Genomic DNA, 11,065 nt, shown 5'->3' on the forward strand with positions numbered 1-11,065 from the left:
CATGCTTACTCCTTGTGGCATAAGGCCCACTGTGGGTCCTTAGCCTGTAGCTCCCGATCTTGACTCTTCTATTTAATTTAATTCTTTAAATGTTGCGGGATATAGGGATTCATGGTTGGCCCCACATTCTATTTTTTTTACGCCCCTGATCTGCCATTGCTACATGGAACTTGTGTCTAATGCTAAGGTTGGGGGTCCTTTAGCCCACTGGGGTCTTTCCATCAGGTTGACATGTCTATGGGGATCGCCCGATGATCTCTTTATCAATTTTCGCTTTGCGTCCATGTCATGGTCCCTTCTGCCTGGTGCCTCTGCAAAAATGCATTCAACAAATCCACTAGGGAAAAGCCTATGGAATTAGCTATTATGTGGGTCCTCTCGATGATTTTTTTTTTTTTCACCACTATCAACAAACCCACACCTCCTAGCACCCTTTTCCTGGAAAAAAATATTGCACACCATTTTAAATCTCCCAGGCTCATCCATCTGGGATGACATCATGCTGACACCACCACGGACACCTGGCACCTCCTCATTGGTGACATGTGTTTCCAAGAAATGGGCCCTTTAGGTGCCTAAAAATGCTGAAAATAAATGATATGTGTCTATACACTATGGGTTGGTGTTAACGTCACTTTCCTTTGTTGTCTAGTCCAATCACAAGCCACCAAAGGTCTTCTTAGAGGAAAGAGAAAAGTTCCTCTGATTCCTTGTTTTCTATCCTTTTCCTTCATTAATTTACTTTTTTCCTTGCCAACCTTTTTATTTTTTTTCCTCTAGGCCGACCCTTTGTTGTGTTTCCTTCTCTGTTTTACCTCCGTAATTTTCCTTTCGGTCTCTCCCCGAGCTGGCGAAATGGGCCTCCCACTCAACTCTTCACTAGTTCACGTTATGATACCATGGACCAACGTTCACGACCTGACTCAATCCCTTTGTATGCCAAAATGATAGTGTCGAGGTGAACCCTCCAGTTTATTACTGCTAAGATGACATCCTCCCAATCCTCCTCTTCCGGTCGCTTAGACTTGGGCTCTAAAGTGATACCATCGGGGGGAACCCTCCGAGGTAAGCCTGTCAGGCCAACCTGTATGATGATATCTGCCTTCAGCCTATGGGAAGGCTCTACATTGTTGTTTTGTCTCTCCATGTCAGCCCAAAGATTCACATAGAGGATTCACCATCATCTCCACTGAGTTTGGCATTTCTACCAACTTTGGCTATCCGCCAAAGCTCATCTAACCTATGCTAACTCTGTTATGGAGGTCTTGCGGTCAAAAAACTTTGGCTGGATCTATCTTCTAATCCAGGAGGTATTTTCAAGGCTTCTATATACCATTGGAAATCTCTTTCAGAGTTCTATCCATCTAGGTGACTTGCACCTGCACCTAAGATGATCTGTTGCTCCATATTTAGATCTAATATCTTTACTCCTTTTTGCTTCCATTCTATCATATTTATCCATCGGTATGCTCCCTGAGACCTTCTTTGACACATTTGCCACCCGTTGACATCAATGGTAACATATTTCCAACATTTCCCCCCTTTGGCATTGATGGAAACACCAAAATCAAACAAAATCACTCTTGCTCTTTCAATTCTTTTAAATCTCGCTCCCCCTAAAATGCACTCCTCTATACTGGTTTTTGTTGTTGTGTTATTTGTTGTTGGTGTTGTTGTTGTGCTTTGTTGTCCATGATAACTAGATAACTCCCTCTCACCCCCTTTTTTGTTTCTTTAGATCCCTCCCCCTTTGACATCAATGGAAAAGACACCACTACGCCCCCCTGTCACCGTGCTTCTCTAGTCAACAGATCTTCCTCTTTCATGTTGATCCTTGTGGACCTGACATCTTCACTTTGACATGTTGATAATGCAACAGTTTCCTTCTTCCTCTTTAAGGAAGATATAGTGGAGGGAGGAAAAAGGAATGACCCCCAATATTTGCCTCATGTATTCTAATTGTTCTCAAGGGTGTGGTTTTGTAAATATATAAGCAACTTGTTCTTTTGTGGGAACATACTCGAGCTTCACAATCTAGGCTACAACGTGCTCCCTTAAGAAATGATACTTAATGGGGATATGCTTGGTTTTAGAGTGAAATACTGAGTTCTTTAACATGCTTATTGCACCTATGTTATCACAAATAATGGGGATTGATTGATCATAAAATATTCATACATCTTGAAAAGTTTTCTTCATACAAAAAAGTTGAGTACAACAAGATGTTGCTGTAATATATTCCAATTCAACTATAGATAAGGAAATAGAAGCTTGGTTCTTGCTCAATGATGAGACTAGACAGTCTCCAAGAAAGAACGCACCACCACTTGTGCTATTTCTATCATTAACATCACCTACCGAGTCAACATCAGTAAAAAAATTAAATAAAAAATATTTACCTCTTGGGTACCACAAGCCATAGTTCATTGTTGCTCTGAGATATCTCGAAATTCTTTTGGCTGCAAGGAGATGACTTTGTCTAAGAGCTGCTTGAAATCTTCCAAATATTGAAACACCCTGCATGATGTCTGACCTTGAAGATGTCAAATACAAAAGGATACCAATTATGGATATATATAAGGTCTAATTCACTTCTCGAGTTTCATCCATCGTACTAAGCTTACACCTTGTCACCATTGGAGTGCTCACTAAAGAGCATTCTTCAATGCTAAATTTCTTCAGCACTTCTTTGAGATACTTTCCTTGAGAAATAAAAATGCCTTTATGTATGTGATATCTACAATAAAAGGAAATATGATAGCTCTCCAAGCATGGACATCTTAAATTCTTCCTTCATATCAAGTACAAATTCATTGTTCAAAAAATTTGAATTACTTGCAAATATCATATCATCAACATATACCACCACCACAATGAGTTTGTCATCCTTTTCTTTGACATAGAGATTGCTGTCAACTATTCCTCTTTTAAATCCACAATCGAGAAGGTAGTTGTCTTGCTTTGAATACCAAGCCCTAGGGGATTGATTGAGACCATACAACACCTTATTAAGTCTACAAACATAGTCTGGTTTTTCTGTCAATTGAAAACTATCTCGTTGCTCTATATAAACCTCCTCCTATAAATCTCCATTGAGAAAAGAAAATTTGACATCCATTTGGTAGACTTTAAAAGTATTAAAATAAGTAAATGCCAAAAACATTTTGATTTCTTCTAATCTAGCAACGAGAGAAAAAGTTTCATCATAATCTAGTCCCTCTACTTGAGCATAGCCTTTTCACACCAAGTGATCGTTGTTCCTTACCACTTCTCCACGGTCATTTATTTTATCTATGAATACCCACTTTGTGCCAATGATATTCTTATTGGAAGGTCTTGGAACTAGCTTCTAGGTTGTTTTTTCTCTATCTAGTCCAATTTTCCATTCATTCCCTTCAACCAATTTTTATTTTGACGGGCCTAAACAAGATAATTTGGTTCTTCCACATACAACAATGCAACATGTCCCTGGGAGAGGGAATCTTGTAACCTCCTTCTTGTCTGCACTCTAGAATTTAGCTCTCCAACAATTTGATTTGTTGGGTGATGTTTTTGTATATACCTTAGGGGATATCTGGCTTGAGGACTAGAGGGATATTCCTTGCTTTTTTTGTAGTTTCCTCATCATTCTCATCAACAATGCTTATTGGGTCATCAATTTTGGATTTTTCGAGTTGTTTAACTTCTTGATCTTCGTGCTCATATACCTTCACATTGATACAACTAACAATCATTTTGCTAACTTTATTGTAGCACCTGTATCCTTTGTTATTCTTTGAATAACCCAGAAAAATTCCTTCATCAGCTCTGGCATCGAATTTCCCAAGTTTCTCATCGTTTCTCTTGATGTAGCATTTGCTGCCAAATATGTTGAAGTGCTTTACTATTGTTGGTCTACCATACCATAGCTCATAAGTTATTTTGTCACCGTTGGGTCAAAAATGAGCCTTGTTAAGAATAACCAATGTTGTATTAATTTCCTCAGCCAAAAACCTTTGCTGAACATTCTTTTATGTCATCATAGCTCTGGCTAATTGTTGAAATGACATGTGTTCTTTCTCTACAACACCATTTTGTTGGGGATTCTTTGATATGGTAAACTATCTCTTGATTCCATTCATCTTACATAGATAATCAAACTCCTTTGAAGTGAACTCACCTCCAATGTCTGACCTGATGCTTTTGATTTTGCAATTTGTTTCATTCTCAGCCATAGCTTTGAATTCTTTAAACTTCTCGAAAGCCTCATATTTCTCTCTAAGAAATGAAACCCACATCATCTTGCTAAAATCATCAATTATTAGCATAAAATATAGCTTACCTGTGGTTGAATGCATTTTGTATGATCCACACAAATCCATGTGCACCAACTACAATGGATTTGCTAAAGAGTTTTCCTTTTCCTTGAAAGGAACTCGAGCTTGCTTTCCTAGTTGACAAGATTTGCAAATAATGTTCTCTGTTTTTGAAAGACCAGGCAAGTCCTTGACTATGTTTTTCTTGTTAAGCTTGACAATTTGGTCAAAGTTTGGATGTCCAAGACTTTTGTGCCACAACTAGCTCTCATCATCTTTGTCCTTATCTAAGGATTGGATGGGCTCACTTTCAGAGAATCTTTCATCATGAGCAAAGAAATCTTTCTTCTTAGCTTTATTTCTATCCTTTTAAACCTTCTTAAATTTTTCTTTGGGATCATAATCCTTTTTCTTCTTTTTAGGAAAATTTAATGCATAATGACCAACTTGACCACAATTAAAAAAATTAAAGGGAAAATTACCTTTATACCTGTGTGATCCTCGCTTTAGCCTTCTCACAATGTTAGCTTCTTCTTCATTTTATTCACATCATGTGTCAGCATGCTCATCTTTGCACTTGTTTTCTTCTTTGAAGGTTGATTCTTTGGTTGCAAAATTTCCTTTAGAACTCCTCATCTCATAGGCAGTGAGTATTCCAAGGAGTTGATCTAGAGTGGCAGTGCTCAAATTTTCCATTTTTTCAGTGGATGAGACCTTGGGATTAAACCTCTCAGGAAGAGATCTTAGCACATTTTAAACCACCACCTCTTCATCTAACTTCTCATCAAGCCCTCTTATGGTATTCACAACTTCATCAACTCTTAAAAAATACTTTTCAATCTCTTCATCATCATGCATAATTAAAGATTTAAATTGCATCCTAAAACCTTGGAGTTTAGCTTTCTTTACCTTGTTGTCTCCTTCATAGTAGTTTCTCATCTTCTCTTGGATAATTTTGGCTGATGTGCAATCCATTACTTTGACAATCTCAAATTTGGGTAGGCTAGCTAGCAGGGCATGCATTTCTTTAGCATTGCATGTGAATTCCAACTTTTGATCTTTGATTACCAACATTGGGGGTCTTTAATATTCTTCTTCCACAACATCCCATACATAAGATCCAAGTGATTGAATATAGGACTTGATCCTCACTTTCCAGAACATATAGCTTGTTCCATTGAGCATAGGTTCCTTATTGATAAAACATCCTTCTTGGTTTTCCATGGTCCTTGATCTTTCTTCCAGTTGTTAGACTAATTATAAGTAACCTACTCTAATACTAGGAAACCAGGATAATACTGAGAGGCCGGGGGGGGGGGGTGTGTGAATCAATATTGTAATAATTTTACCAGTTTAAAATATTCTTTTACTTAGTGCACATCATTGAATACTTCAACAATAAATTAAATAAACATAATAGACATTAATATCAACAATCACAATGGAAAACACAAGGGAAAGTAAATTTTAGAACTGTTCTTCAATTCATTCATATGGCAAGCTACAACTTGCAATTACAAAGTCATGGCTTCAACCAATAGGAAGCTACAACTCCTTAGTTTATAAGCTGCAACTAAATGGAACTACAACCCCACCTATTCTCTAGCACCCATTGGAAGGAGCACCAACCACCAATAAGCAAGATACAACTTTCTTTGACACTCACTATTCCATTTTTCATCCATTTTCATACTAGGACCATGAATTCCTTCTCTGCTTTTCTAATAAACAATTTATCCTTGTCACCCCTCAAAAATCACCTACAACAATCTCTGATTACTGTGAAAAACACCACCTCACCATACCAACACCTCGCTGCTCCAGAAGCTCTGTCTCAAAATCAAATTTGTACATTCTGCTTGATTAGGCCTTCTTTTACATATTTTATTTTGCTATCTTTGGCTTTGAATTTGTGCATGAAGTCTTTATTTTTTCCTTTTTCCTACTTCTTCTATCTTCTAGACTACATTTGTTGTTTTGGGCTCCATCATTAAGTTAAATTAACCTTCTCTACCTTTTCTGCCACTTAAATTGAGTTTTTCTGCTAATTCTTGTATGTTATAGGTTTTAGTGGTGTTCCTTCTGATTTTAACTATGGTTCTATTTTGGCTTAACTACCAAAACTAGCTCTTAACTGATACTTCTACCTTTTTGTCAAGTTAATCCCCTTTCCTTTCAGCCCTTTACCCACTTTTCACCATAGGAATGGTCTCCGCGACCACAACCTAAGTTATTGGGCATTTATCACTTTTTGAGCCCTACGCGCGCCTTTTTCCTTTTGTTAATGGCTTTGCACCATTGGTCACACCTCTACACGATGCGACCAAAGAACAATGCTCAACTTCTTCCAAGATCCTCTACAACTCTTTTCAACTATCACGCGTATGCTCATTCCTTGCGGAATAAGGCTTGGTGCAGGCACTTAGCCCGTAACTCCCAATCCCGACTCTTCTATTTAATTTAATTCTTTAAACTTTACGGGATCCTAGGATCTGGGGTTGGCCCCACTTTCTATTTTGTTCATGCCCCTAGTCCTCCACTACTGCATGGAACCTATGTCTAGCGCTAAGGTCCAGGCTCCCTTTAACCCAATGATGTATTTTCGTTGGGTTGACGTGTCTATGGGGACCATCCAATGCTCTCACTATTGGTTGTCGCTTTGCCTCTGTGTCCCAGTTCCTTCTGCCCGATGCCACTCCAAAACTGCATTCAACAAATCCACTAGGGAAATGCCTGTAGGATGAGTTGTCGTGTCGGTCCTTCCGACACCTTTTTGATTGGTTGTCACTGCTGTCAACAGGAAAATGTGTCCTAGCACCCACCACCCTAAAAAAAATCTTGCGCACCATTTTAAATATCACAGGCTCATCTAGCCGGGATGACGTCATGCTAACACCACCAAGGACACCTAGTGCCTCCCGATTAGTGACACATGACACCCAGAAATGAGCCCTTTGGATTCCCAAAAATGCCAAAAGTGAATGACACCTATCCATCTCCTATTGGTTGGTGTTGACGTCACTCTTCTCTATTGTCTGGGCTAATCATGAGCCGCCACCTGTCTTCCTGGAGGAGAGAGAAAAGGTCCTCTGATGCCTTGGTTTGTAGCCTTTTCCTTAATTTTCTTTTCTCCTTTCCTGCCTTTTCCTTATTTTCCTATGGGTCTTCTCTCTACTGTGCTGCCTTCTCTATTTTACCTCTAGGATTATCCTTTCAGGCGCACCCAGAGCAGACGAAGTGGGCCTCCCACTCATTGGTTCACGTTATGATACCGTGGCCCAACATTCACCACCCGAATCAACCACTTTATGCACAAAAGGGATAGAATTGGGGTGAAACCTCTAGGTTATTATAACCAGGATGGCGTCATCATAGTCCTCCTCTCCCGGTCACTTAGACTTGGGCTCTAAAGTGATTCCGCTGGGGTGAACCCTCTGATGTAAGCCCGTCGGACCAATCTATATGGTGGTCTCTGCCTCCAGCCTATGGGAAGGCTCTCCACTGTTGCAATGTCTCTCCATGTCATTTCAGAGCTTCATGTAGAGGCTCCACCACCATCTCCACTGATTTTGACATTTCTACCAACTTTGGTTGTGCACCAAAGCTCATCCAACCTATGCTAACTTTGTTATGGAGGCCTCGAGGTCAACAAAATTTGATTGGCTCTATCTTCTTATCCAAGAGGCCTTTTAAAGACTTCTATATATCATTGGAAATCTCTTTCAAAGCTATATCCATATGGGTTACTTAAACATACACTTGAACTGCTATGCTAATCTAGAATTGGATCCAAAGTATCTACTGCTTTTTGATACCATTCTGTCATGTTGCTCCATTAGTCTACTCCCTGAGACCTTATTTGACACCCGTGAGTCCTGCTGACAGCTGTAGCGACCTGTTGAAATCAATGAAAACATATTTCCAACACCTTTGAAGTGAATTATTATCAGTCTTATCTCCCCCATATTAACTGGTCACATTCCTATGAGAAAAGGATCCTTATTCCTCGAAGTTCAGTGTCCAGGTCTTTGCCAATTTGAGACAGTTGGTCCTCCTCATGGAAACTAAGGGATATCCATTTTTTCCATTTCTGGTTTTCTTCTCCTTGGTTCCAATACTGGTGGACTGCTCATTTCCCCTTTCCCTGTAATTTTTCCTAAAGGGTTATTCTCGTTGGAAAATCTAATTTGGGTTCCTATTTCCATGTGTCCTCTTAGAATAGGGTTGTTATACCATTTTTAATTTCCCAAAAACAATGGTCCTATATTACTCGTCATTTCTAACAAGTCAAACTCTAGGTGGTTGATCCCATCATCTAGTCATTGAACCTGATCAAGGTTTGAGGGTTCCTTTATGGAGCATACTTTTCTCTCCAAAATAACATCTAGGGAAGTGTAAAATCTTTTATCCATCTCCACCACAATTTTTCTCCACGGGCCTTATTTACTTTCTCAGGATTCTGGAGGCCCATACTGCCCCTGGATTTTGGTTTGAAGATTTTTTCCCAACTTACTAAGTGTTATAGGATATTTTGTCTCATTTGATAAATCATTCTCCGAATTGGATCATTCACATCATTTTCCCCCTTTGCATCATCATTGCACAAAGCCTGATGCATGACTCTCTCATTCCCCATAGTTTCCGCCCTAAGCTACATCATTTGAGCCAATTTTAGGACCGACACTCCCTGACCTACTTTTGGACTACGTTCACTTGCAAGTTGCTCCACTGTGGCTTGCGTTGATCACCTACAAGTTTCTCCCCTTTGCGCTTGCATTGGTTTAGAAATTCGGGAAAAACGAGAGAGAAAACCGAAGCCTCCATTTCCAAAAGCTTCCAGGATCTATTGTAACCATTTACCTCAGATAACAATTTCGAATCCTATCTTATCCTATGTTGGAGTTTCCATCCCTTATCCTTAGATCTCATCCTCCCATCAAGAGTGGATCTCAATCCTAAAATTGGTAAATGGATAAGAACTCCCAACTTACCTCACTCCTCTATATATTTACAACCTTCCATATGAAAGGTGTTGGCTTTTGGAGAGTGATTCTACCCTTATGTTGTTGTGGTGAGACGTTTCATTTAATGCATTTAGGGTGATTGGAGGTGCACTTTGTGACTAAGGAAGGAAAAGTCAACAACTTGGAGGAGCTCTCCTACAAGCTCAACACCTGTCTATGGTTGTAAGTCACTCCATTTATATAAATACAAAGAGTTCCTTTTTTTCACACATGTGATGTCGTTATTTCATGTATTTCAATACCATGTTGATCTATTGAATAAAGTAGATAGATGATGCTACATAGATCTCGTAGTTTCTTGGCTTGTGTTGTCTGGTTGTGCAAGTTCTAATTTTGGTAGTTGGAGCTAGGATTGGAGCATTCAAGCCAAAGAAGGAGTGAAACATATGACAGATTCCAAGTAGGTTTCATCCCTTCATCTACTTACTTTAAGGAAAACATTGGGTCCTTTGTCTTTCTGTTGTTCTAGGTCAGTCCACCAGACCTAGGGGAGATATTTATGTCCGTAGTCATAAATCTTGCATAACAAATTGGTGACCATACTAGGGAATGGTGTATTCCCTTGGTGGTTTCTTTGTCCATTTTGTTTGATTTACCTCTTTCATATACCTTTATTTCTTTAACCAACCAAGAACAAACCTAGGAAGTGATTTCATTGAGTCTTATTTGCAATTTTTGTGTCAAAATCCTCTTTCCCTGGACCAACGCACCCTTTGGTCTACTGACAAAATGTTGCACCCCACCTGGGACCTCTCTGTGCCTACATTGAAAAAAATTATTGCCTCTTCTGCACCTACATTGATCCATGTTTTTGCACAAAATTTTCCTTGTTTTCTTAGTGTTGCTTTGATCAGCCTACTTCTAGTTGACCTTCCCTGAGTCTTGAGTGTCTTGTGGTCTCTCTGAAGCCTCCATTTGGTTTGCATTTGTGTGTGATTGCCTTTAGTAAGAATTGGTTTTGATTTTTCTTTTTTATTATCATTAGGTCACTTGCAAACTTGTTTCATTTGATCATTGATCGCTTGGATGAATTGTTGTTCTAGTCCTCATTCTGAAAAGTGCATTTGAATTAGTGATTAGACTTTACATATTAGTTTTCCTCATTTTCGAAAATTAAGTGTGGTGAAAAGAAAAAATATTGCATTGGCATTTATGGTTTTTTCATCTACACTAATTTAGGAACAATTGCATGAAAATGGAATTTCATTGCGCATCTTGTTTGTTGCATTTTCTATAATGCATATTTTTTGTCTCTTCCCTTCCTTAGCTAGATTTTCATTGAAGAGAAAGATTCCATTTCCTGATGTTAGATTTGCATTTTAGGGAATTCAAGTGAATTCGTGGTGAGACATACAACTAAAACTTAATTCAAGATCAACTTAAAATTTATTGAATCAACCTAAGGAGCATTTGTAACATTAACGCAAACACATAGAGGTCTAGGCTAGAGGCGTGTTCCAACATCGTTAAACATAGGAGATGCTGTTGTTTTATAGCATTGCATCCCAGGGGTGAAATACTCTTCCACATATGTGAGTGTATAGGATCGTTCTCAACGTACCTTTGGGTATATTGGTGGTGCTCCACACACATATAGTATATGGGAACGCTCTCATCGAATGTTAGGCATTATACAACAATACTATAGATTGAACTCCCACGTACTGTCAAGTATATTTTTGGAGTTCCCACTAGGTTTCTATCCATCCATAGGTAACCGAGTCTGTCTCCCTGTGTATCATGATA

This window comes from Pinus tabuliformis, chromosome 7 (assembly GCF_031772625.1).
Source record: "Pinus tabuliformis cultivar Carrire ecotype Pingquan chromosome 7, CPIR1, whole genome shotgun sequence".
NCBI lineage: Eukaryota > Viridiplantae > Streptophyta > Pinopsida > Pinales > Pinaceae > Pinus > Pinus tabuliformis.